Source organism: Ambystoma mexicanum, chromosome 11, assembly GCF_040938575.1.
Source record: "Ambystoma mexicanum isolate Mex_15411 chromosome 11, UKY_AmexF1_1, whole genome shotgun sequence".
NCBI lineage: Eukaryota > Metazoa > Chordata > Amphibia > Caudata > Ambystomatidae > Ambystoma > Ambystoma mexicanum.
This window is the reverse complement of record NC_090934.1, coordinates 234,656,895-234,684,435: the sequence shown is the minus strand read 5'-3', so window position 1 is coordinate 234,684,435 and position 27,541 is coordinate 234,656,895. Positions and strand designations below refer to the sequence as shown.

General features: G+C 46.4%; 1 protein-coding gene across 3 annotated transcripts in view; it reads right to left on the bottom strand.

Moving 5' to 3' along the window:
* Positions 1 to 27,541, bottom strand: part of PHACTR4 (phosphatase and actin regulator 4) — an 858,314-nt gene that overhangs the window by 526,018 nt on the left and 304,755 nt on the right. Inside the window, exon 1 of one of the 3 annotated variants that reach the window (XM_069622941.1) lies at positions 15,324 to 15,486. The exons of the other annotated variants lie outside the window; for them this stretch is intronic. The gene's annotated coding sequence lies outside the window, so the exon portion shown is untranslated. Of the gene's footprint in view, positions 1 to 15,323; positions 15,487 to 27,541 lie in introns of those variants that run through there. 3 annotated transcript variants of the gene reach the window in all.

The following is a 27,541-nucleotide window of genomic DNA, read 5'->3' as shown; positions in this document are numbered from 1 at the left end:
AATATGATAGCAACCTTGTCTGTTTCCTCCACCCTCCCATTACTGTCCTCCTCACCATCCCTCCAGCACTATCTGAAATGTCGTCAGGCCTAGTATGATAGTCACTTTTTTTGTTCTTCCCCTCCCTTTCTGCACCCCCCTCTCCCTCACCTATTGTTTTTCTCCAGCTCTACCAGAAATGTTGTCAGGCCTAGTACGGTAGTCGCCTGTCTATTTCCATTTTCTTCCCACTCTCCCCCTCCCTTCCTTATCTAGGTCTTAGCTCTTGCACCATCTGAAATGTCATCAGGCCGAGTACGATAGTTAATTTCACATCCTTACTGTTCATGGCCTTTAAAAATGTGGTTGTATTTTCCCTTGTTCCCTCCCTTGCCTTGAAGCGCTTTGAAACACATTGTGTATAGGCGCTATATAAATAAACGATCATATATTATATCAAGAGACCTGCTTATTGGGAATCATGTTGTGTGGAGTGTGTCACAGGAGCGAATCCCACAGTGCGTCAGAAACCCAACTAAAGTGAATGTCTGAGGGACTCCTCTGGGTAGCCTGAAGGATAGCTCTGCTGACTGAGGCAAGCGTCCGAATTATGCAAGGACATAGATTTACTTGCTGTACAAGTTAGCAACCTGTACGATTTTAGGAAGAAGTTATATAAACTGTGTAGCCACAGAGCCAGAGAGCCTGGTAACCTTCTAGTGGGATTCCTGCTGCACACTCCACTGAAATATACAGGTAAGGTAAAATTCAGTATTATTCCAACAATTCCATATAACCACTAGTTATCGTGGATTCATGCGTTTCAAACTAACTTCAAAAACTCGATAACTCTAAAATTACTAAATTCCAACACCATTGTCTTTGAACACTTCATGACTCCTCCATCCTACCAGACTACAAACATTTCTGATCTAGATATTCTAAAAAGGTACATTTTACACCAGTGCATCAGGCTAATAAACGGATGTAAACAGGTTATCATGGACAATGCAGCAATGCTTTATTTGTGCACTACCGTTATAGGTAAATCAAACATTTTTACATCCCTAAATATTTACTTCTCAAGAGTTGGACTGTACTCAAATCGTGTGGAGTTCAATATTGGCTAAAGCCTTGTTATCGCAGATCATTTTATGAGTCAAACTAAGAGGAGTGGCTACTGTACTACTTCTACAAGTAACAAGGACTGTTTGACATTTTGGAAGTTGCTTCTGTTCAAATATTAAAGTGGGCAGGGCATTGCCATTGTTGGATGGTTCACAATAGTGAATTGAAGATGGGAGTGTTATATAAAGATGGTGATGGAGGCAGTTTGTTGAAGGAGTATTGAAGGGGGTGATAGAAACACAGGAATCCAATTCTGTGAATATATACAAAATGAAAACAGAAGTTAAGTTGTTGTGGTCAAGGGATTTAGTTCGGAGCTAGGGAGACAGCCGGGGAGTCGGGTGGAGAGGACATCGGGGGGAAGGGGAAGGAGGATCTTAGGCAAGATTGTATGCAGTGAAGGTTTATAAAGGGTGTGGCGCTGTTGAGCAGCCCAAGATGGATGCTTAGTCCCAGAGCTCCGTGTGGCCCGGCCGAAATCCGCCTTCAACTGCGGTTCTTTCTGACTTTGCTACCCATCACTTGGTGGAATCGCTACTGTACCCCTCCTGCCTGCTCCACATCAATCCCGGCCAGAATCGGTCCCGGGAAGCTGGCAAACGGGACTTCTGGCCCAGATGGCTGGCGGCCTGCTGGGACCTCCATGCGCAGCCGGCCCCCGCCTCCTCCTCCCTTCCGGCTCCCAGCTATAGCGGGCGGCGACCGCGTGTCCTGCCCCCCTTCTGAAGGCCTCCAGTGTACGCCCGGCACCTGACCATGTGCAGTGGGTCTTCATCATCGCCTGTGGCGGCCCCCCTTGGAGTGCGCCGTTGCGCGGGTGGCTGCCGCGGGGGCCTGCGCTGGAACGCGCTCCGGCTCTTCTCCCTCATACCAGTGCTGGAGCGCTCATCTCGCCGCAACGTGAGGCGGCTAGGCTGGAGCCTGGCTGCCCCCTGGAATTCGCAGCCCGCGATCCTGAGCTGCAGACATTTACACCCAGGTGAGGGGCATGGGGGGGTGCCTGCGCTGCACCTCTCGTGGCACTTCTGGGCTGCCCCCCGGCCCCCACCCCCCAATCACCCTGCCTTGCTGCCTTCAGTGCCTCTCGCTCCACCCTGGAGGGGGGCACCATACTCTGACTGCCTGCCCCGGTGGGGGCCTCTGGGAAAGCTAGCCACTGGACACCTCACCACCTATCGTCACTACAGCCCCAGACTGCACCAGAATCCCCCCCCTTGTGAGAGGGGCTCAGGGCGCGGCACCCCTGGTCTGGTGGTGTGCTTGGCCCTCACCCCCCCCCCACCCATTTCATTGGAGGCACCCCGCAAACTAAGATCGACACAGAGCTCCTTGACAGAGGGGTGAACTGCTGCATATTTCTGTCTGACACTATCTGCTTTGTGGGCTGGCGACCTTCCCCTATTGGCCACTGAATGGATCCACACTCTCTACTTTGCTGCAGCCTCCCTGCCTCCACTGCTGCCATAATCTGCCCATACCACCGCCACAAGTGCAGTGCTTGACACCTGCCAACGCTTTAATCCTCTGCCCATCCGCCTTTCCCTACTTGCTCCAACTGTGAGCGCCTGTCTCACCTGAAACTGCACCGGCGCTGTCTAACAGATCCAGAGGGAAATCGAAGGGGGGAGCCATGGACAAATTCACTAAGGCCATACCTGGTCTACCTGCCTCTGTGGAGCCAACCGGTGAGCCTGGACACTGAATACTCGCCGCCTATCGCCACTGGAGCCTTGGCCTGCGCTGCCCCCCCCCCTTGCTCGAGTGGACTGAGATTGCGGGACCCCTGGTCTGGGGGGGTGCTGGACTCTCACCCTCCTCCCTACCCTGTTGGGAGCACCCGACTAACTGTACCTACACGGAGGCCCCTACACTAGTGGAGGAGTGAACTTTTACACAGCAACTGCTGCACCTTTTTGTCGGGAAGTATACTCGCCTTTGTGGGTTGACAGCCTCCCCCTACCGTTCTCTGAGTGGTTCCACGCTCTCCACTTTGTTGCTGCCTCCCTCGCTTCGCTGCTACCATAATCTGCTCATATCACCGCCATCGGTGCGGTGCCTGATGTTTTCCATCGCTTGGTTCCTTTGACCATCCGCCCTTTCGGCTTGCTCCAATTGTGAACTCCGGTATCACCTGGGACTGCACCGGCAATGTCTAACAGATCCAGAGGTAACCCGAAGGGTGGAGCCATGGATAAATTCGCTAAAGCCGTCCCGAGGACGGAAACTGGACACACGTCATCCTTGCAGGAGTATCCAGACCCTCATCCTCATCCCTGCGCAGTGGCCCCCGACTTGACTACACTCATGGAAACAATGGCCAAAAATTTCGTCTCATTCCACGAGAAGCTAGATGACATCAATGCCAATGTGGCCTCCCTAAAGACATGAGGACCAGGCGGCTACCAGGATCACCGACGCTGAGAGTAGAAGATCAACGAACAAAGATGATATTCAAGTCCTTCAGAACACTGTTGCCTCCCTGTCACGCGATATGAAAAACGTAAAAGCAAAGTGCGACGACTTGGAATCACGCTCTCGTAGAAACAACCTGCAAATCATTGGGTTCCCGGAGAGCGCCCTGAAGGGGCGCATGGAAGATGCTGTTGAAACCTTGCTCAGAGACCTCCTCGGCAATCCGGCCCGCTCGCCCTACTTTACAGTCGAGCGTGCCCACCGAGCTCTGTCGTCGCCCCCCCAAACCGGGCGACATCCCAAGGCTCATCATCGCCAGGATTTTAAATTGCCGCGACAGGGACCTCATCCTTCGGCTAGCCCTTGAGAAGGGAGACCTACGCCTCCAGGCCAATACGGTCAGGATTTTCTCTGATTTTTCGATAGCGGTACAACAAGAGAGGCGCCAATTCCTCAGGGTCAATAAGTTGCTTAGGGAACAAAGTATCCCGTACGCCATCCTGTTCCCTGCACGCCTCAAAAATCACACAACGGCAAATTGTACTTTTTCACTGTGCCTGACGAGGCTGTGAAATTCATTGAAGCGTACATCCCTCTCCACGACCCAACTGATGGCCATGCCGGCAAAGACTGATCTAGCATATTAGGCTCCAATGTGGCCTAACCTGCCCAGTAATGTTTCAACCTGCCTGTGTTACTGGCAATAATGTACTGCAATCTCAGAAAATTCAGCCCCATCTACAGACATCTGGCTTCGGGCCTACTCTTGGTACTTTGGACATTGATCTTCGATCTCCGTCCAGAGCATGGAACTGACCATGGCCCTTGTTGCCTTTTCATTTTCATCCAGTCTTCACCGAATGCAACTCGGCCCGACGTGGCCCATATTGGCTAGTAACCCTCGATTCTGAATGTGACGATGGCAATAACCTACCGCTCATCATGCGAGCTAGGTCCCCTTTACACACATCCGAATTGTGGCGCGGTTTTGAGACTGTGGACATTGATCTCCTTCTCCCGTCGAGGGAATGGAGCTGAACACTGGCATTGGATACCTCTTCAGTCTCACCTGGCCTCTGATAACTTATCCGCTTTGGGGCCCAACATAGGCTCCGTCTTCCGCAGGAACCCGTCCCTGACGGCCCATGCTGTCCTATAGGACGTTCAAGTAGCCGCCCACACAGCAACAGCGCACGTCACTGCAATTGCAATGCTTATGTTTTGTTGGATGTTACTGCTTGTTGGCCCCGGTTGGTTCTTGGAAGGGGCATATCCCCATTGGATATTGCCCTCCGACCTCTACTTCTCAGTGGGTGTCGGTTCAGTTGGTGACTCTTGTATCCGGGGTGGGGGGATTTCCAATGCAAGTTGGTGGTGGACAGTGTGGGTGGGGGGGTAGTAAGGTTGGGAAATGGGGTAATGGTAATGTAAAAGACGGGGGCAGAATGGCAGAACGCACAACATTAGGGCACCCCCATTGGGGATTGCTTCACTCTCTATGTAAATTTCGACAACTGTGGTGGGATGTACCCTAGACTCTTGAAATGCCGACGACAGGGATGTCCGGGGTTTAAGTAACTACACCAAGGCCCGCAAAATCATGGCCTACGCCAGTAGACATGGATGTAAAATACTACTCTTGCAGGAAACGCACTGTACTGGCCATATGACCAACTGCATGGCACCATCATGGAGTCCCCATAGGTATTCTACCTCTTACTCGACCCGCGACAGAGGGGTGTTAACGATGATCCATAGGTCACTTCAGTTTGTACTCCACAAGAGCTATATAGACCCGGAGGGGGGATATATTGTGTTACACTGCGCTATAGCCACCAGGGAATACTTGCTAGTAAATACTTATGGCCCTAACGTAGACTCTCCCGACTTTGTCGGCCAGGTGGTATCCATATTGCTGGGCTATGTGAGAGTGCAGATCATGTGGGGGGGGGTGGGGGGGAGGGACTACTTGAATTTTATATTAGACCGTGCACTGGACAGAACAGGCACAACCCTCAGACCGCTGTCCAGCGCGGTGCGCAGACTCCTAGTACACAGCACGACACTTGACATTCGAGATGCATGGCGGGCGCTGCACCCAGAGACTCGCGATTACACCCATTACTCCTCTGTGCATGATAGTTCCTCCAGAATAGACGTGTTCCTTCTGTCCAGTGCGTTACTGGGGAGGGTGGTGGACACTCTAATTCTGGCGCGCACCTTATCAGACCACTCACTGGTCCAGATATCTCTGGAGTTAGGAGTTCCAGCCCCTACCATTAATACATGGCGTTTCAAGTCCTTGGCCCTACAGGATATAGTATTTAAGGCTGATATTCTTTCTGACATCCAGCCCTATTTTGAGCTTAATACACCCCAGTCCACCTCCTTGGGGGTTCGCTGGGAGGCTTTCAAAGTCTTCATCAGGGGAATGTCCATTTTACGGGAGGCGGGAGTTCTCAAAGCTATAAGGGCGGCCACTCTCTCTCCCAGATAAGTAAGGAACTCCAATTCTTTAATGAACAGGCCACCAGGGAGGTCCAATACTTCAGCCGTCCACAGGCGGCTCGGAAATATGGAGAGGGGGATAGGCCCGGTAGGACGTTGGCTGCATTGGCCAGGGGCGAGTGGGGCCAAACTCAGATTACCTGCGTCAGGGACATGCTGGGGTCGGAACGGTGGTCCGACCAGCAAATCCTGGAAGTCTTCACGGACTTCTACTCAGAGCTGGATTCTCAACCCCCCGAACATAGCGAGTCCCATATCCGTGACCTCCTCGAGCAGATCCCCACGACTCTCGTCTCCCCCGCAACCAGAGACCAACTGGACTCTCCCATCCTGCAGGCTATATCCAAGTTCCCCAAAGGAAAGGCACCTGGTCCCGACAGGCTGACAGCAGAGTTCTATCAGGAGCACGTGGCCATTTTGGCCCCTAAGCTACTTGAAGTCTGGAACAAGTCACTCCGGTCAGGTACTCTTCCGCCAACACTGCGTGAGGCCGCTATTACGGTCTTACTCAAGCCGGGGAAACCCACTGATGAGTGCGGATCATACAGGCCCCTCTCACTAATGAATTTGGATACCAAAATCTTTGCCAAAGTATTAGCCAACCGCTTCTTCCCGGTTATGTCATATGGTCCACGACGATCAGTCAGGCTTTGTGCCTGGAAGATCCACAACATTCGAAGGTTGATTAATGTCATGTCGCGCATTGACCAGGGTGTGAGCGCTGTTGCGGTCACACTGGATGCCCAGAAGGCGTTCGACATGGTGCCCTGGAGGTATTTGTGATTGGTGTTGGAAAATATGGGTATAGGGCCTAATATGATGGCATATATTAAGTTGCTGTACACGTCCCTGGTGGCCAGGGTTCGAGCTAACTCCCAGACGTCAGACCTGTTCCCTCTATTTAGAGGCACCCGACAGGGTTGCCCGTTCTCCCCGATCCTGTTTGCCCTGCCAATAGAGCCAATGGCGGACTACGTTAGGTGGCGGCATGCATGCAAAAGGATACGGTTGAAAGACTCCCCTGAGATTATCTCGCTCTACGCAGATGGTGTTACTTTTCATTAGAGACCCGGCCGTACATCTAGACCCAATCTTATGCGATATCACTCGTATAGGTACATACTCCGGGTTTACTATAAACTATGTTAAATCCGAGATTTTCCCCCTCACCCGCTCCACGCTACAACCCACCAATGAGTACCCGCTCCGCTGGTCCCTGGATGGGTTCAGGTACCTAGGAGTTCAGGTGTCCCTGACCAAAGATACACTGCTGGCAGACAACTACCGGCCGTAGCAAAACAGGCCGAGGCCAAAATAACGTGCTGGCGCACCCTTCCACTATCCCTAGCTGGAAGGCTCTCGCTGGTGAAGATGGGTCTACTCCCCAAGTTGCTATATATATTTAGCAATGTCCCCATTTGGCCGGGTAAGAGATATTTCGCGAACCTGCACAAAGTGTTCGCTCAATTCCTATGGCACTCTGGCACGGTGCGTAAGAAGTGGTCAGACATGTCACTACCCTACGATAGAGGGGGCTTCACAGCCCCAGACATGCTACGATATTGAACTGCATCACAGGCACAGTTTGCATCTTACTGGTACCCCGGGCCCCCACCCCGTCCTGATGTTAAGCTGGAGGCTCTGGCAGCGGCAGGCACCAACGTAATGTCCTTAATTCTAAACCGGCAGTACGAGCCGGATTCACCCATTGACCCGGTCCAAACCACGGTGCAAGCCTGGGGTCGGATGTTCAAAACCTGTGCCGAACAATACCCGTACTACAAGTGGCTCCCCGCCTGGAACTTCCCTGGGTTGGAACCCACTCATGATACTGTCCTGGCGCGACACTGGGAGGCCCTGGGATAACGCGCTCTCACTGATTTCTACCCAGAGGGGCAGTTTATAACATTGCAGACGTCTAGGCCAGGTCACTCGGGCTCCGTTCTGGAACTTCTGCAGTTCTACAGACTCTGCGCTGTTTTCCTAAATGCATGGCCCGACTTCCCCAATGAACCCCAGGACTCCCCTAGGATTGCCTACAGCGGCAACTCGGGTGGTGCTCGTGGCTTGGTTTCTTCACTATACAAAATCCTGCTGACCACTGCCTCACCCCAACAAGCTAAGGCCCGGGAAGACTGGGCATCCGAGCTGGAGTTGGAACTCACTGATCACCAGTGGGAGAGGATGTGCTCTCATACTAACAGGGTCTCCCTAAATTTCCGTTACTGCACCATACAATATAAATTGCTAAACAAGCTGTATTACACTCTGCACAAAGTCTCTAGATTTACGCGCTCTGACCCTCGGCGCTGCCCGCGCTGCAGTGCGGAGTACGCTGGCCATTTGTACATGTTCTGGGATTGCCCAGAATTAGCCACATTCTGGGGTAAGATCACAGAAACGCTGTCTGTAATTACTGATTCTGTTGTTGGTCCCGATCCAATGGGGGTCCTGTTTGGGGTGTGGCAGCCTGAGGGGGCTAAGGATGTTGTTAAGTTCCTGAACATGAGCTGTGTGGTGGTCAAGAAATGTGTATTGCAGAACTGGAAGAGTCCCACTCCCCTTTAATTCCAGAAATGGCTCAATTTACTCACGTGGTCCCGAAATTGCGAGGAGGAGTTCCTAGGTATGCTCCCAGCCCGTTCTCGTCCCCCAAATATATGGTCCGCCTTCAACAGCTATTTGAACAGTTTAAATGACACCTCCTCGGTGGACGAGTCCCCCCCAGCCATCTCCGTTGACTGTTTGAGAACTTGATGCACTGTGATAATTCATTGCTCATCTACTATTGTCGCTCTACTGTTAGTATGTCCTTGTACTTATCTATTCATGTATCATATTTGTTTTGACTGCTCTGATGTGTGTATATGCTATATGCCTGTCAACAAAAATAAAAGTTTAAAAAAAAAAAAGATTGTATGCAGTACCCTTCGGGGCACTACAATAACCTTGACCTCCTGGCAATAGGGACCCAAACCTTTGGTACAAGTCTGAACTACACAAGTTAGTAGTGTGGCAGAGCAGCCAGGCTTATCTAAAGAAGGGTCAATGTGAGCAGTAATGTCGTGACACAGTTTCACAGTACAGTTTTCAAATAAACTAACACTAAATGCTTCTTGATAAAATCATTCATTTATTTCACAGTCAGTTGTATAAGCCTTGAGACGGGAGCAATATATATTTAAAAATTAAAATGAAGTTCAAAACACTCTTAGTTTCTCTAAATCAGACGATACCCATTGGGGATGGAACACAGACACTTCCTACACCCTCAACTGACTTAAATAGCTAGGACACTGGACATTGATTTATCACTGGTAAATTTGTAGCAATACTGAGTTCGGTGTAAAAGCAAGAATAGAGGAATAAAACTAAGTTTAACAAATAATTCATTAACAGATAAGTACTTTTGAATCCTTCCAATGTCCAGCAAATTAACCCTTTCCTGGCGAAAAGATAAAGCACAGAGTCTGAGGTAAGAAGAGTCACTCAGGGAGCCAGGACAGCCAATGTTAATTGCACAACGTCAAGGGGAGCTGAAGATATTACCTGCCTGCAAAGAAGAAGTCTTGCAATGTTTTTAGAAATGTTTGTAGAAAACTATAACACTTGAAGGGCCACAAGCTGTGATGCTTGTGAGGGCAAAGCTTTAGCAACTCTGCAAGGTAACCAAGACAGGTCTCAACTGAGAGCAAGCAAGGCTACACAACAAGAGGTAAGTTCTCTTAGACTTTACGGTACCTCTGGTTGGAAGAAATGGTTCCAGCTGTCTTCTGTTCCTGTACAGTTCTGCAGATCCTGCTGTTCCCGAGCCTCCATCATGGGGACAAGAGGGAGGACATCTGGTAATTCCTGCTCTGAATGGGAAGGTCAGCAGCAGCAATGGGCAAACTTCAATTCAGTGGTCCTTCGGTGTTTCAGCTCCCCGCGTCCACAGCAAATAGCAACACTGCGGTTCTCGGATACTTTAGACTTTCCTCCCATCTGGGGTCCAGCACTCTGTTCAGGTGGCTCAGGCTTAGTTAGTCCTGCGCAAGGGAAGTGCGGAGGATCTTCCTAGCGCTCGGGTCAGACTTAAAAGCAACGCGCCCAATCTGGTGTTCCTCTCCCTGGCACTTCGGTTCCAGCAGCAGTGGAACTACAACCAGCTTCGAGAGGATGTCCAGACGGGCTAACTTTGGAGTTGATTGGTCCCACCAATTCAAAAGGGATAAGTTGTCCTTGCAGGGCTTCTCTAGTCGAGGCGGATGCAGCGCTTCAGCACAGCAACAGGGCTTCACCGGGCAAACCAACGGTCCAGGAGTTGCAGCAGGCGTCGCTTCAAAGTTCTTCTTTGGATTCCTTCGTCCAGTGGTCGACTGCTTTCCAAGCCAAAAAGCCTCGCCTTTTATGCAGGTTTCTCCCATTAATTCCAGCCTCGCTGTCAATCACAAAGTAGGTTGGCTGTCCTTGCCGGACAGCCAGCCGGCCAATCACCTTTGGGTGCATTTCTGTAACCAAGGGGATTAAGCACAGGGAGTTTCGGGCACCTCCCTCACTTCCTCCCCCCTCCCAAACATACTGGAGCCAGTGGCTGGATTCATTTGTGAATCCCGCCAAAGAAAACAAACAAAGGGACCAAACCTGGTTTGGCACGCAGAGTAAATCTCAAGAAGGATCTTTCCAACAAGAAATGGCAAAAAAAGACCAGGGCCATTTTGACAAAATGGGCACCCATGGGTGTCTTACTGCAGCTAAAAACTCAGCCCGCGATGAAAACACATAATGGTAGTAAAAAGTAAACCATTTTCACCAGCCATTAATTGTAGAAAGGCTCACAAAAGTGTTACATGAGAAACTAGACAAAGGAGATACTAAGTAACCCCTCCAGCACCCTATTGTAAGATAGTGTGTGCTGGGTCTAGAAAGTTACAAAATGTAAGTAAAGTCCATTTTTTAAAATGTATTGTTCTAGTCGATAATCAACTTTTCAATAAAACAGTTTGTTCCTGTTACATTAATACAGTAGCAAAAATTGGGGACGAATAGATATAAAAAGAGAAAGTTACTTTTGACCTCATAATAGGATTAACAGATGATTCCTTGACATGAAACAAAATAAGATTAAGATATTTGGAAGATAAGTAAAGTTACATTAAAAAAAAAGATTAGGTACATGAAGTCTAATTGGTATTCATTTAAAAAAAATAAAAGAGCATTAAAACAGCAAATTACATTACTACAATTTTCAGATTATTTCTGGACATCATGCTAGTAATGTCTAATGTTCAAGACGGATAATGAATTTTGCTATTGCTACTTGAATTATTACCACATTTGTATGATATAGCTTGCTCCAGAGATCCTGTGGAGTTAATATTCTATAATGTTCAAAATAAGGTCTGAACAGCACAATTAATCTATTTGACAAAGCTACACATTCGGTCAGTAGATGCTGCAAGGTCTCTGTGGTCTTGGTTGCAGCAGGAGTGAGTAGTTCTCGGACTAATTTATTTGATTTCGTCGAGGCTGAATTTGTTTGGTCTTACATAGATTCAGTCGATAGCGTAAGAATATTTGTTTGAATCCAGGGCTAGGAAATTTCAGGAAATATGGCTCAGTAATACAGAGCTTCTTCTCCTTGAATGGGTTGTCTTTGAAGACACTATACTGCATGCACTGATCTATTGTGCGTATCTAATCTGATTGCCACAGGTTATACCTGGCTTTGGAAGTATTTGTGGTCAATAGTTCTACTTGTATTTCTGCTGCATCCATTACATTATTAACACAAGTTTTACATTTTTGTGGAAAGTTAGGTTGAGAAGTAAGCATGTACATCGATATTTTATCTACAAGTAATCCAGAATTAGAGACCATACAAAGCTTTCTATACAGATATAGAATTCTCCAAGAATACATTGCGAGCAGGGACGGTAAACCCAACTCAAATCTCAATACAGGCATCGGTTGACTTTTTGGGAGACCCAGAACTCTTTTCCAAAATGTACCCTATTTTTATCCAGAAATGTTCTGTCATGGGAGACTTGGTTTGTGCCCCGTATAAGACAATTGCTGTAGCTTTTTGCACATAGAAGGTGATAAAAGAGGAGTATGAACATTTCCCAAATTTGCCCTGGATTATCAATGCTTGAGATGTGGCCATTCGCATTTTTGATTCTGGGTCTTGCAAGTCTGGTTGATCAGCAAATTTGTTATTAACGTTGATGCCTGAGTATTTATATTGTTGAACAACTTCGAGATTGATTCCATTAAGCCACCATTTGAAGTTATGAGGCTTTGTACGAATCTTTGAATGACAACAAAGTCTTTTCAACATGGATTTCTACGATATTTGAGGTGGCATATTTCTCAAGCGCATTCAAGAGTTTTTGCAGACCTATGGGAGTTTTTGAAATGAGAACCAAATCATCTGCATAGAAAAGCCAGGCTATTGGTGACTCACCAAGTCGTGGGGGACTCAGATTGTATGGATGAAAATAAGTTCCCCCATATCGGCAATAAAAAGAAATTGAAAAGTTTGTGTGCCAGTAAACATCCCTGCTTCAGACCACGAAAGGTTGATATTGGAGCTGAAAATCTGCCTTCCGTTGTGTGTCTGACACGAACAGATGTACCTGTATGCAGCTGAGTAATTAGAGTGAGAAAGGTTGTCGGACATCCAGCCACCGATAATTTATGAAGCATGAGGACTCTACTTATATAGTCAAATGCCGACTTAAAGTCTACATAAGCCAGAACCAAACAGCCCATGAACATGGGCTGTTTGGTTCTCGTGATTTGTTGTTGAATCGCCATTATAGTAATAAGATTGAGAGAAGTGCCCATCCCAGGTATGAAACCGGTCTGATGTGGATCAAACTGCTATGATTGATCCAGTAATTTAGGTTTCTCAGGATTAATCTTGAGAAAAGTTTACCCGGGACGTCAAGCAACGCTATTGGTCTGTAGCTAGTAGGGAGCTGAAGATTGCCTTTTTAAAAAATGGGCACCATTATTGATTTGCGTCAGCTTCCTGGAATTTGTTGGGTGTCCATCACCTCTTGAAAGATGAGAAAGGATTTGGGCCCAATGCTCAGGGTGGGCCTTAAGATCTTTGTTAGAAAGGCCATCAGGGCCCGGGGCTCTCAAGAGGCTTAGTTTGGATATATAGATCTTCATGTCATCTAAATCAAATTCCAACGGCAATTCTAGTTGCATGGAGTAAATGTCTTGATCTGCAATCTCATCTTTACTAGAATGAGTTCTGTAAAGTGATCGCACCAGACCTGCTCCGAGACGGCATTTATTTCAAGTGATGATTGTTGGGTCAAAGTGGAACTATTAAGTAAATGCCATATAGCTTCTGAGTTTTTAGTATCAAGCACTCGGAGCAAGGCTTCTCCGTTCTGTTGGTAGAGGCGAGATTTCCTAGAAGTAACCCAATTTCACTTCACTGCTCTTGGAAACAGTTTCACCAAGAGAAGGTATTTAAACCTTTGGGAAATCTAAGGGACTTCCCTGTGTCACTACATTGAAGGTGCTGCGTGACACAATAAAAAGATGATGCCTATGGAGTTTGTCAAGACTCCACAGTTAAAAGAAGCACAACAAATCACATTAAAATTAAATGAGATAAACAGTCCTGAAGTGCAGCAAAAAGAGCTGGGCAGCTCCAAGGTAGAAGGGATTGAACACATTTCTGAGAATTCGCTCTAACAGAGTATGGGAGGGGAGTATCATAACGCACCGGGGCCACAGTCAATGAACAGGAGTAACGTTTAAGGGCAGATTTTAAACAAAGCACAACATAAGGTAAAATGGTTGTGTATGGGAGGGAGCCAGGTGCGTGAAACTTAAGTGGGAGATGCAAGGTTGAGGAGGGACGGTGGGGATAGGAGGGGTGGGGGGCTCACAGGAAGACATGCTCTTTTCAGTACATTCAGCATAAAGTTAAGCTTCCTTTCTATTTAACTATTTTTCAGTTTCCAGGTCACAAAAACAAAGTACAAATCTCAAACCTTGATCTAAAAACAAAAATTAACTAGAATTCAGGATTAAGCGATGACAAAGTTGTACAGTACAGGTACATGGGTGATGAGAATTACAACATGCACAGCTACATGATGCATAATGCACAGAAGATGTAACCTGCCCTCGCTCTCTGACAGTTACTGCTCTATTACGTTGACGCTCGTTTATCCTCGCTAAACTGGAATCAATAATGAAAATTGGCCAAATCCAAGATTTACCAAAACAGAACCTTTCCCCCTCGCCCCCCTCCTCCCGGCACTCGTTTTTGCAGTTTTATGAAACTAGTATCAAAGGGTTCATCGGACCCCAAACAAGAGTTGAGTAGCACAAGCTGGCACACACGAGATCCTCCGCAGGCGCATTTGGCAGCAGTCAGCCCGCCCATGGCCCTCGCCAAACCCCCTCCGCCCCCAACACCGAGCGTTCACATGAGTGGCAACCGCGGTGACGTTAATCATGACTTGCGCAATGGCACGCTGAAAATCGATCAATTCGCAGAGAGGTATGCTATGAAACACGTATTAGGTCAATTTAAATCGTACAACAATAAGCCCGCAAAATAAGATGTTGCAGTATACATTGCCCAAAGGTGGCGGCTATCCACCAAAGGCAGTTAGAATGACGATTATAATAAACCCCCGCCAGCTGTAGGACATCAGTGAACGTGTTTTATTTACAGAGGCTTCAACGTGCCCAGGGTATAAATAGGAGATGTAGTGGGAGTACAAATGGAGGGTCCCTGGCGGCCACCTCTTCAATGCCAGCTGCCCCTACCAGAAGCAGAGCGGAAGGTCACGCCTGGTGGCTGGGCACGATGCCAGTGTCGAGGGCTGCTGCTCGTCTCCCGCGTTCAATGAACAGCAGGGCAGGGAGAGCAGAAGGACGATTGCAGCCGAGCAGAGCTCCTTCGACAGGTCCTACAGAACGAACTGCTACCACCGTTGGGCACCAACAAGCTGTGTTGCCCTCCGACCTCATTACTGCACGTCTATCCTGAACTACAGCCAGCCCCCTGTGCTATTCCTGAACTGAAGACGGGGACACAGAAGCTCTGCCATTGCACCTGAAACATGCCCTCTCCTGTATGGAGCCATACACAGCCCTGCCGACGTACTCAGTGTGCACTGCACAGGTAACTGGGCTCGATATTGCGGTGTTCACCTTATGTTCACCTTAATACTGCACATCGCAACAAGTAACCCGACACCAAGTTTCTGGTTACCTATTAAACTCGAAAAGTTCAACCCTTACCCACCACAGCCCTTTACACAACACAAACTTACTCTAAATCCATGTCCCCCAACTCTTCCTCAGTAGGGGGTGGGCAGTCTGAAACGGTTCCCCAAGTTAGCGCCGCGTGCAGGGGTGTGACACCTTAGAAAACAACTCTTGCCAGCAGGGCATTCCTTCCCTATAGCATCAGATTTCTGCATGTGCAGGCACGACTGACTGCGGGCCAAAACACTGCGACTGCCTCCAGGACCCAGCCACAGCCTCCTCACTCTAGCCAACGCCTACAGGGCCACGCCTCCGCCTCCTGAGCCCAGCTATGCCTCACCCAACCCCCACCTTCCAGCTCAGCCTCCAGACCATCTAAACAAGGTCTCAACTAGACACTTTAACCACGGCACCACCTTCCTGAAACATTACACCTCCAGGAGCCAACCTGCCTGCCTGCCATCGAAATATCAACGCCTCCTAAGCTGTCGCAACCTTCTCCAGGGCACTGCCTAACACCACTGCCTGATACACCACCCTCTCAACCTGCCATTTACAAGCCCTGGCCACCGCCTGCCTAAAGACTGGCACCAGCTAAATTCAATGCCTACATAACCCTGTTCTCCGATTTGATCTAACAGCCAGACACTTGACAGTTTCTGCATCGAAAACCTAACCATCGAAAATATTTGCCTCAAATGCATTTAATATATTTTTTGGGCCTCTCCACCCCAACCCCTTAAACACCCTTAAAAACCCACCTCGACGAAAATGAACCCTTTACCCATCACATATGCTTATTCAATGCATATATTTTCGATGGATAGGTTTCAATGAAAAAGGTTTTGCTGGAAACCTTTTCGATGCAAACACTAGATACCCACAACCATGCTCTGGATGGCCTGTCAAAGCTGAAGCTCAATGCTGATGAGATTCGGGTGATGTGGTAAGGGGAGAGGGTGGGCTCCCAGCCTCCCCCCAACCTCACTAATGATTGGGCACAACTGGAATATGGTAGCCCCTTTATCTGGGATTGGCAAACCAATCTGCCGGCTACAAATCACTCAGAATGCAGTGGCTCAAGTGACTTTTGGGGCATCTCCCCACACCCAGTCAAAGCTATGACCAGGCTCCACTTTCTAACTGTGGGAAGAAAAAATGACTGACCCCTGGTAATTTTCTTTCTGATGGAGGTTCCTCCCACGGACTCCTCATCTTAGATGTATTCTTTTCCTGCTTTGAAGTCTACATTTTATTCGACAGCAGAAGGTACTTGTGGCATCGAGTCGGTGTCCCTCAATGGTTACCATTCCTGCCTCTGGACATCCGACAGTATAAATAGCGTGCACCGCAGCAATTGCCTTGGTGGGGTCTCCCCCCCCCCGCCGAACTCCTCTTCTGCTTAGTTGAAACTAAGAATACAAATGAATAAACCATAGTCTTAGGAGTAGGCTGGAAGGGCGATTAGGAATCCGTGGGAGGAATAGCCATCTGAAGGACAAGTTACTTAACACTGGTAACGTTCTTTTGACTGGATGTACCTCCCACATATTCCTCATTTTATGATATCTTCATTACACAGAGGCTGCCGCCCGCTCTGTGCGTTGTGCTGGAGAGAGTACCTGTATTGAAGAGAAGGCTGTTATTTCTTACCCGGCATTGCGAGCATCTATTGCGCTCCTGCCGGCATCATTGTCCTGCCGCGCTTCATGGAGGAGGCGGGGCTTTACCTGTCACGTGTCCTGATCACGTGATTTTGAGGGGCCTTCATTACACAGAGGCTGCCGCCCGCTCTGTGCGTTGTGCTGGAGAGAGTACCTGTATTGAAGAGAAGGCTGTGATTTCTTACCCGGCTTACCCGGCATTGCTAGCATCTTATTGCGCTCCTGCCGGCATCATTGTCCTGCCGCGCTTCCTGGAGGAGGCGGGGCTTTACCCGTCACGTGTCCTGATCACGTGATTTTGAGGGGCCTTCATTACACAGAGGCTTCCACCCTTGCGGCGTTAAGCCGGCCGCGGAGTAAAGTGCGGCGCATTCTTCGGCGGCAAGAACTGTTTTGCTGCTGTTTGGCGCTGGGTCCTGGTCCTGTCTTGGCACTCACTGGATCTGCTGTCAAGCTTAGATCTCGGCCTCTGGTCACTTCCAACTGCAGTTTGTGCGCCGAGTGGTGCAGTATCACAAACAGCATGACCGCACAATCGGGATCAGGGGGCCAGGTAGTGCCACAAACAAGACGAAAGACCATACAACAACGGCGGATGCAGAATCCATGGACAGCTTTAAAAGCAGACTCTGGCCTAGAGACATCCAAGGTAAGCTCAAAATCAAGAAAAAGTGCATCTAAGCAATTAGTGGATCCTTGTCTACAATTCGAACACATTGAGCACACTGTTCTATCAGTAGACTGTACAACCCCTTTGACAAACACTAAAGATTTGGAATATTTACCTAAGGCGTCTGTACATTTATCTACTGTAGAAGCTGGGGCTGAAGTTGGGGACAGACATGAAACTATGTCAACTAGCCTTTTTGCCCCGTCTGATGAAATGGAAACTTTAAATAGACTTCCGGCACAAGTATTGGCTGATTTACACGTCGCCGATAACTCTTTTGTTGCTCCTGTAGTTTTTGATGTTGTGCAAAAATATCCAAATAATTCTGGAGATCTTAGTAGATCCAATAGTGAACCAGAGAATGTCGGTGAAGTTGAAGTGACAACTACCTCTGAAGCTACGGAGGTAGTGGCCGTTTCCTTTGTCACTCCACTACAAAAACCACTATTGACTCTGCTCAACATACCTTTATTCGACCGGAGTGCTCTAGGAATAGATTCACCACTTCCAATTCAATCTGAAATAGTATATTTTTTTTTACTGCCCACGAATTAACGGATGCAGAACTAATGGAAGCTTCTCAAGACGAGGATATAAATGAAGTAACAAAATGCACAGTAGCACCAGAAATGATCACTCATTCGGTTGATAATGATGACACAATCTTAGCTGGCTCCTCGTCAGTGATTAGCATGACTAAAAAAACCTTTCTACATTTAAACATGAAAGATCGGTTTCAAAAACCTACACGAGTGGTCAATGCAAAAACAACTACACAGATATCACCACAAAGTATTTCTAGGCACTCACGGTTCCGATTTGATGAAGCTGATGCAACGCAACGATCGAGCTGTTTTTCATTAGGACGAGTAAATCAAAGTTCTCAAGCGAAATCATCTTGCAACGTCCATAACCTTGAAGTAGAAGCATCAAAAATATCTCGAGAGAAACACAATGTTGCTCAGATGGGGAAATGCTATATTACTGGTCCACTCTTACAAGAAAATTGCTATCTACATGATGAAGTTGAGCAAGATACGAGTACATGTACAACCAAATAAAGAACTCACATGAGAACTTCAAAGAACTCACCAAGAAAGAGTGGATCACGATTGAATCAATTGCAATCTTTACAAGTTCCTGTGACGACCGAATTTGGGAACTTGTCAACAACAAATAATTCCAATTCAGAATCAAACAATCTACATACATGTTCAGCAGATAAGACTGGAACTGAGTCGATATAATAATATATAAATAACATAAATCTTGATAATTGCTGTACTGTTCCCGCTTTAGCACAAAAAAAGAGCCAACAAATGGAAGAAAAAATTAAAAGTGCAGTCTCCCTGATGCCCTCGATGTCTTTTGGAATTTTCCAAGGATCAGCCAAGTCAATCGAGATTACAACAAAAAAGGGCGACTGCACACTAAATGGCCAAAACCAGCGCAAATCGGTGAAAGAAAAAAGGAGGCCTGTCACTAACAAGGAGGCACAGCCTCGGAAATCAAAATTTTATTTGAAATGTACCCGGAGATGCTAGGCTGGGCTTGTTCAATCGCTCCGAGACATCTAAATCAAGTGTTCCTAATACTATACATGATCTAGTGAATTCTAATAAGGACCCTGTGCGCTTTGTAGCTCCCTCTAGCAAGCGTCAAAGAGTGGACTCAGGACCGGAAAGTATCAGAAGTCACTCTTCAAGATCCTCGATCAACATTTGTGATCTGTCTACATACTCGGATGACACATTAAGTGATCGACAAACTTTAAATCCATGCATGGCTCCTGAAACCCCACATGTTCTACCACCACAAATTCTAACATCTGAGTTGCAAAAAGATAGGAGCTCTGAATACAGATCAACGGTGACTGAGAAAAGTTCGAAAAACACACCATCACTCTTGAACCCCAAACAACCAAGAACTCAAAACAATAAACAAATTCATTACCTCTCTCGTGCTTCCACATCTTTGAAATCAGACAACAAAACCTCAAACTATAAATTGAGACTGCAAAATCTCCATCAAGAGGATGATGATTTGAATTTAAACCGCAATAATGTGATGAAATTATTTTCTTGCATTCCATCACTTCGAACAATCACATCCGATGATATAAAAATTGTGGAGTACGCAACTGAGCGGTGTTGTGACCAAGTGCTCTTGCACATTTCCTCAGCTTCTGTTCGTAACACTATCCTGAATGCCTCTGACGAACTGTTGATGTTTGGATTTGATATATCGGTTGAACCAATTAGTTCTGGTTCAGAGACTTCTACGACCAGTTTGAAGAGTACCTCTCATAAAAATTTAGAACAAAGATATGCTAATTTACGTCGAGAAATGCAAATTCCAGGCTTCCAAAGATCATGCACAAAGAAGACCATCAAATACAAAACACAAAAGAACAAAAATGCTTGGCACTAGCCACCAGCAATTGAAAATGAAAGTATTCGGGAATTTCTGTCCTGGAATACGAGAGGATTTACTCATTTGTTCAACCGATTTGATGTCGAGATAAAAAAGGTTTTTGCCATCTGCCTGCAAGAGACATGGTTAAGCGATCCACCAGCAAGAGATGGCTTTGTGATTCTCTTAAACCCTGCTATTAAAACCACAAAGAGGCGTCCTTCCTCTGGACTGTTGATGATGATTAGAATAAACACGTGGTGGCGGCTTATCGACTCTTAGTCCTAATCCATATGTGCAAGGAGCCTTACTTCAAACAAATAACAAAAATATGAATATAAGGAAGCACCTGCTTATACTAAATGGATACTGGAACCCGAAAAAAATCAGCACAAAATCGTTTCTGGATTCAATAAAACATCTTATTGTCAAAGCAATATTGAATTATAAGAACGTCTCAATAATTTGCGCTGGAGATTTAAATTGTACGTGGTTCAAATACGACCAAGTTAATCATGTGTTTAAACTATCACCAAAAAATGAAGTAAGTAGTCGAGCGCACTGTTGGAGCCATGTATTAGGAAATCGCAACTGTAAAATGGTAAATGGTCACGTGCCAGGTGATCAACCGCCAAAGCAAACGTGGTCGGATCATAATGCACAATCGATCATTGACTTTTTCTGGGTCTCCCAAAATCTATTTGAATAGGATTTGTCACTGTTAATATCTCCTATGTCAAATAGTGACCATAACTTGTTGCGGTTGGCCTGTCCAGTGGAATGGACAAATGAAACAAGAATTCATAATATACCACTTTCTGTGAATGCTGGCGGAAATCGCCTTAGGATAAATGGTTCCAAAATACAAAAACTAAATCAGAAGCTTCTCTATGACAAATCAATGTCGGTTGATTATGTTCCCTTGCTTTCGGATTTCGTCACTGTAAGAGCCTCTAAACTGGTTATGGGACAAACACAAACATTTGTCATCAACATTATTGACGCTAGCAAAAAAGGCCATGCGACGTGACGGGAGGAAATTGAAAAAATCACGTTTTGCAATAGCATCCATCAAAATTGCAATAAAAAAACTTCGACAATTGTATCGGAATTGGCTAAAATCCCAAAAAATGATTATTGAGCAAGACAAAGGAGAGCTATTAATGAAACAGTTAGTCCAGAAACATTCGAGAAATCTGGGCAAGCCTGAACACAGGAAACTCAAAACATCACTCTGATTTGTCAAATGGGAACGATGCGTCACAATGGGAACTTCATTTTACTAAAATCTTCAGAAATTCACAGCATGAAGAAACAAGATCTGCTGAACATAATTTGTCATCATGGGACATGCAAATCTCAGCTGAAGCAATAATACGGACCCTAAAAAATTCACATGCTGCTGGTCCAGATCTAATAACTAACGTAATGTTGAAAAAAGATGAAGATGAATGGGCAATGTTCATGGAATCATTGTTCCTACGATTATCAGAAACAATGACGATTCCGGTGTCTTGGCGTGAAGCAATAATAGTTCCCATCTATAAAAAGGGAAATCGGGCAGATCCAACTAATTATCGCCCGATTGCCCTGTCAGATACTATTGGGAAAATATTTGCTTCATTTTTACGCCAGAAGCTGGTACAATGGTCTGTTATGAAACAAATTCCGGACATACGGCAAACAGGTTTTACCAAAGGAGTTGGTGTCGAGGTGAATCTCCTATTAATGACTATTTTGAAAGTTGAAAGTTTAAGAACTAAATCACGATTGTATGTAGCTTTCATTGATCTACGGGGGCTTTTGATAGCATCAATCGATCAAAATTGTGGCGAAAATTGGAAATGTCCCAGTAACTTAATTGGACCTATAAGAGCGTTATACTCAAATACCGTCATCAGCATAAGGTTGAATATCCAAGGCACCTTATCTAATCAGATATCTACAAAAATGGGCGTGAAACAAGGCTGCCCATTGGCTGCCGAGTTATTTAAACTGTTTATTGCTGATATTCCAGCACATCGTAAAAGTTTAAGATGTTTTCCGCCTATCTTAAATAATACAGAAATCGGATACATCATTTACGCTGATGACGTGGTTCTCTTAGATAAGACCCCGATAGGTTTACAAAGGCAAATAACAAATCTACATGACTATCTAAATTAAAATGATTTGGTATTAAACACTGAAAAAAACAAAATAATCATCATTGGTAGGACAAATACCAAAAATAAAAATCAATTTAGATGGAAAATTGATGATAAACATCTGGAAGTGGTAGACTCAATAAGATATCTGGGAATCTCATTTAACAATTCATTGTGTGAACAGCATTGGAAAAATGACATGACAAATCGAATGATTCAGTTCAGTATTCAAGCTCAGTTGTTGTATAAAACATACGGAAAATTTACCTTAACCCCCGTACTGACATTTTATACCCAAAAAGTAGTTCCAGCAATAACTTTTGGGTCTGAAGCGGGATGGAACATTGACATCACCTTTTGGAATAAATTAGAAGGCATTTTTTGGCAGCGAGTTCTGAGGATACCGGCGTATATCTCAATGAAGCAGTTAAGATATGAACTTTCTTTGAATTCTCTTCATGCATGTGTCATGTAGAAATCCTTGATGGCTCTGCGGAAAATGATCTCAACGCCAATTCCACCAGCTTATCAAGTTTTCTCCTCCAGACCAGGTACGGGAAATTCAATTCTCCTGGAAGAGTGGAAATTATGTATGGAACAGATCCTAAAACAAGCCGATTTAACAGTAGAAGCTTTGGTAACGAGACCACAAGCCGTGAAAAAAAAATTTGAACTTTCATGTTGGATTCAAAATAATGACGAACGTCTAAGGATGCCAACGACTTTAGACTCCGGGTTAGGAGCACATAAGTTAGGAGTACCATGTTGCTACCTAACAAATTGTCCCTCCCGACATCATCGTGAGCAATTTCTACGTATTCGCTTAAATTCAATAAAAACCAAGGCGATGATGTGGCTTCGTCATTTAAAAGACGTAAATGACAATAAGTGTCGCTTCTGCCTGAAAGAAATTGAATCTTTGGAACATTTACTTACAAAATGTACTCCGATCATACAAAAACGAACTCTGCACTTGGGAAGCTTCAGTCCAGTGAACTTTGAATCTCGGGACTGGTGGTCATATGCAATGGCTGGCAGTTCAGTGAAATTAAGCTGTGCTGTGGTAGATTTTATAGACTCTTTAGAGCTGGAGGCTTTTTATGATCATTGATCGAAAACTGGTTGTCTTCCTTGTTTCCTTTTAGACAAGATGCTGAAGTGTCATTGAAAATACTGAACTGTATGTTTAGTGAGGAAACTAACAAAACTCTTTATGTTGTAACAAAGGTCTGATGCCACAGTGTGAGCACTGAGCCAATCAAGTCTGAAGGTTCAAATAAAAAAAAAAAAAAAAAAAAAAAAAAGATATCTTCATTTCCAGCTTCAGCTGCTTAGGAAACATGTTTCTTCTCGGCAGAGGGTGCTGTGTGTCGACCCATGCGACCTGATGTCCCTCGAGAGCTTCCATCTTGGTGGAAGTCATCCTCGAGTATATCTAACACGCACAGCGCCCGTTGGCTTCAGTTCTGTTTTTACGCCACCCATATGCAGAATTTACGACATTAAGTGCCTTTGATTTATCAGACTTTAAAAGAACGCAAAGTCTAATGCTTGGAAATTCTACAGTGGGGTAGGTTGGGAGTGTAGATGAGGAATAGGTGGGAGGAACATCCAGTCGAAAGAAAGTTACCAGGGGTAAGTAACTTGTTCTTCAAATGAACTGTGTCATCCCACATATTCCTCATTTTAGGACAGACTCCCAAAGTAGTATTAAGTACTTTTAGAGGAGGGTGTAAGAATTTCAGTGTTGTTTGTCAAGAATCGAGTATAGAACTGCGTTCCCAAATCTTTCCTCATTGTTAGAAGTGTCTAAACAATGTTTCGTAGACGTGTGGATGGTAGACCATGTAGCTCCCTCGCAGATATGCTTTATCGGAAATCCCTGCTGAAGGGCAGAGGAAGTTGCCATGCCCCTAGTGGAATGAGCCCTTAAACAGGCCTCTGAAATAGCCAGCATTATCCATCTAGGTAGTTTGGTAACTGACAGACCTAGTTTGTGTACTGTATATCCAATGAAAAGTTGTGTTGACGTAACTGCCATACTTATAACATAAAAGCTTAGAGCTCTCCTTGGATCAAGGATATAAACCTTTCCTTTTCCTTGCCAGGATGAGGTGGTGGATCAAAGGCAGTATGCACAATCGTCTGTGCTAAATGATAATCCGATACAATTTTAGGTAGAAAAGAGGGTTTGACTTTAAGGACAAAAGTATCCTTGTAAAAAGTGGTAAACAGAAGTTTACAGGATAAGGCCTGCAACTCACACCCTGCGGGCTGATGTAATCGCAACTACCACAATAGTTTTTAACGTTAGCAACCTTAATGAGCAGGAATGCAGTGGCTCAAAAGGAGCACACGTCAAAAACTTTAAGAACAAATTATGGTGCCAAGGTGGGACTTGGACAGGTGTAGGAGGAAACACATTTGTGAGTCCTTTAAGAAACTGAGTAAGTGTACTTTGAAATATGATGCCTCCTCCAAGGTCCGCTTGTATATGGAAAGCGCTGCAAGATAACCCTCAATTGTTCCAATCTGGAGCCCCAGGTTAGCTAAAATCAGCAAAAAAGTTAACACTGTAGCCGTATCACATTGAAAAGGGTCCACATCCTTTTCCCTGCACCACCTGTAGAACTTGTTCCACCAGCAGCGGCATAAGGAATTTGTTGCTGGCTTTCTGGCCGAAAGCAAAATCTCCATTAGGTCATCAGGGAGGTCCCAATCCTTGCATCTCAACCGCTCAGAAACCATGCGTGAAGGTTGAGTGTCTTGACCTCTGGATGGAGAACCAGACCCTCCTCTCGCGAGAGAAGGTCCTCTATTTGTGGAAGACATATTGATGGAGGGCAGATACACGTGTCCAGAAGGTCCGGGTACCACGTCCTCCAGGCCTAATCCGGAGCAATTCGGATCATGGGTTTCCCAAACGTTCTCAACCTCCTGATTACGTGAGGAATGATGGGGCCTGGAGGAAACGCGTACAGGAGTGCAAACTCCCTGTCCACTACAAATGCGTCTCCTAGAGCTCCTCTTGGGTGAAATTCCCTGGAGCAGTACAGTTTGCACTTTCGGTTGACACTGGTTGTCAACATATCCACTCGAGGGGTTACCCAAAGAGTGAAGATCTCTTGAAGGAGTTCCTGGGCTAGTTCCCACTCGTGGGAGACTGTGCTCTGGCTGCTCAGCGTGTCCACCGCTGTGTTCTCCTCGCTAGCTAAGTGAACTGCAGACAGGTCTATTCCTTCTTGAATTGCCCAGAACCAGAGCTGCATTGCCTCTCTGTACAGTGGTAGTGACCCTACACCTTTTGTTGAGGTAGTACATGGCCACTGTGCGGTCTGTCATTATCAGGACATTATTTCCCCTACAGAGGGCAGGAAGGCCTTCAACGCTAGTCTGATTGCTGTTAGCACCAAAAGGTTGATATGTAGTTTGGACTCCGATGGAGACAACGACCACTGACCGTCAGGTCACTGGTGTGGGCCCCCCTCCCCTTGAGTGAGGAGTCTGCAAATATGGTAATCTCCGGCCATGGCTGCCAAAAAGGTTCTCCCTTCAGGATGTTGTCCTTGCAGGCCCACCACAGGAGATCTCTGTGCTACTCTGCCTGGAACCCGAAGAAGGTCTGACCTCCTGCCTGAGAATTGGGACAACTGTGTCCTGAGAGCCCATTGAAGGGATCTCATTCTAGGCGGGCCTCCGGCACCAGAAAAATGCAGGATGCCATGAGGCCAAGCAACCTGGATGCATCCAGGACCGCTCCAATGAACTGGAGTCTGAGATGGTATCATGTGGGAAGACTTGTAATTGAGGGAGAAGCCAAGTCCATTGAGACAGTGGCAGGTTATGCTGAGATGTTCCTGGGCCGGTTAGGGTGAACGTGCCCTGATCAGCCAATCGTCCAGGCAGGAGTAGACGTGAATCCCCCCACACCTCCCGAGACTCGGTGCCACTACCACCATCAGCTTGGTGAAAACCCTCAGGCGGAGGTCAGCCCGAACGGCAGGACTCAAAACGGATAATGAGAAACGCCAACAGCGAACCTCAGGTACTCTCTGCTTGTGATGGATAGGCACATTAAAGTAAGCATGCTGCAGGTCCAAGGACACCATCCAATCCTGGAGCTGGAGGGCCTGAAGGATCTGAGAAAGTGTGACCATCTTGAACTTGTCCTTCCTGAGGAACTTGTTCAAGTATCTCAAGTCCAAGATGGGTCTCAATCCTCGGTCCTTTTTGGGGATTAGGAAATAGGGAAGAGTACCATCCTCTGTTCCTCTCCATTACAGGTACTGGTTCTATAGCACCTTTCTCTAGCAGGATAAAAATGTCCTGCAACAGGAATGGATCTGCAACATTTAGTGAATGGCTTCCCGGTGGATGATCCAGAGGTTTTTGTATAAAGGGGAGGCAGTAACCTTGGGCTACTGTTTACAGTGCCCATGCATCCCAAGTAATACCGTGCCATTCTTTCAGATGCTCCGACAGTCTGCCTTCCACCAGGGTGTCGTGCATCAAGACCTCAGAAGTTTGGAGGCAGCTGAAGGAGAGGCTGATTGTAAAGACGCTGCTGCTTGGGCGGGCTTTGCACCTCATTCGTTCACCATGAGGAAATCTTCTTTGTCCTAGTCAACGGGCTTGTCCTCACTCTTCCAACTGAGGAATAGAATCAAAAGGACTTGCCCCTCCACGATGATCCGCTGGGGTGTAATGGCTGTGGCTGCCTGATGGCGGCACCTAGGGACTTGGCTGCCGCTTTTGTGGTCTGCAGCTTTTCAAGGCTTTCATCAGCCTGATTACCAAATAAATGAGAGCCGTCATAGGGCAGGTTGAGGAGTGTAGATTGTACGTCTGGTGCAAATCCTGACTGCCTCAGCCACACAAACCTGCGTATAACGGTGCTTGCCGCCATGGCTCTGCTGATAATGTCAGCAGAGCCCAGACCTTATTGGAGAAACTCCCACATGGCTTCTTTTCCATCTCTTATCAGGTTCATGAAGCTGTCTCTTTCCTCCTCTTCGGGGATGTGATCCGCCACCATAGCTCTACAGTTCCACTGGGTGAATGTGAATTTTGCCAGTGCACATGTGGAGTCGGACTTTATTGCCATGCTTCCAGCCAAAAAAACTCTGCCCATGAATCAATACGTTTATCATCCCTCTCTGGAGTGATAGTTGGTCATAGCTGCTTGAACCACTAAACCTTCGGATGTTATGACAGGTAGCTAGGGTCGCTACTAGATGGCCTGTATTTTTTGGTGAGGTTGCCATTAACTGTAGGGCTAGATTCCAGAAACTCCCAGTTTGCCATTACTCTTTTTTGGAGTGCTACATGAAAGGGTAGTATAGGGTGATTTTGCTGCATTTGGAAAGATCGCTTTGCTGAAAGGAACATCC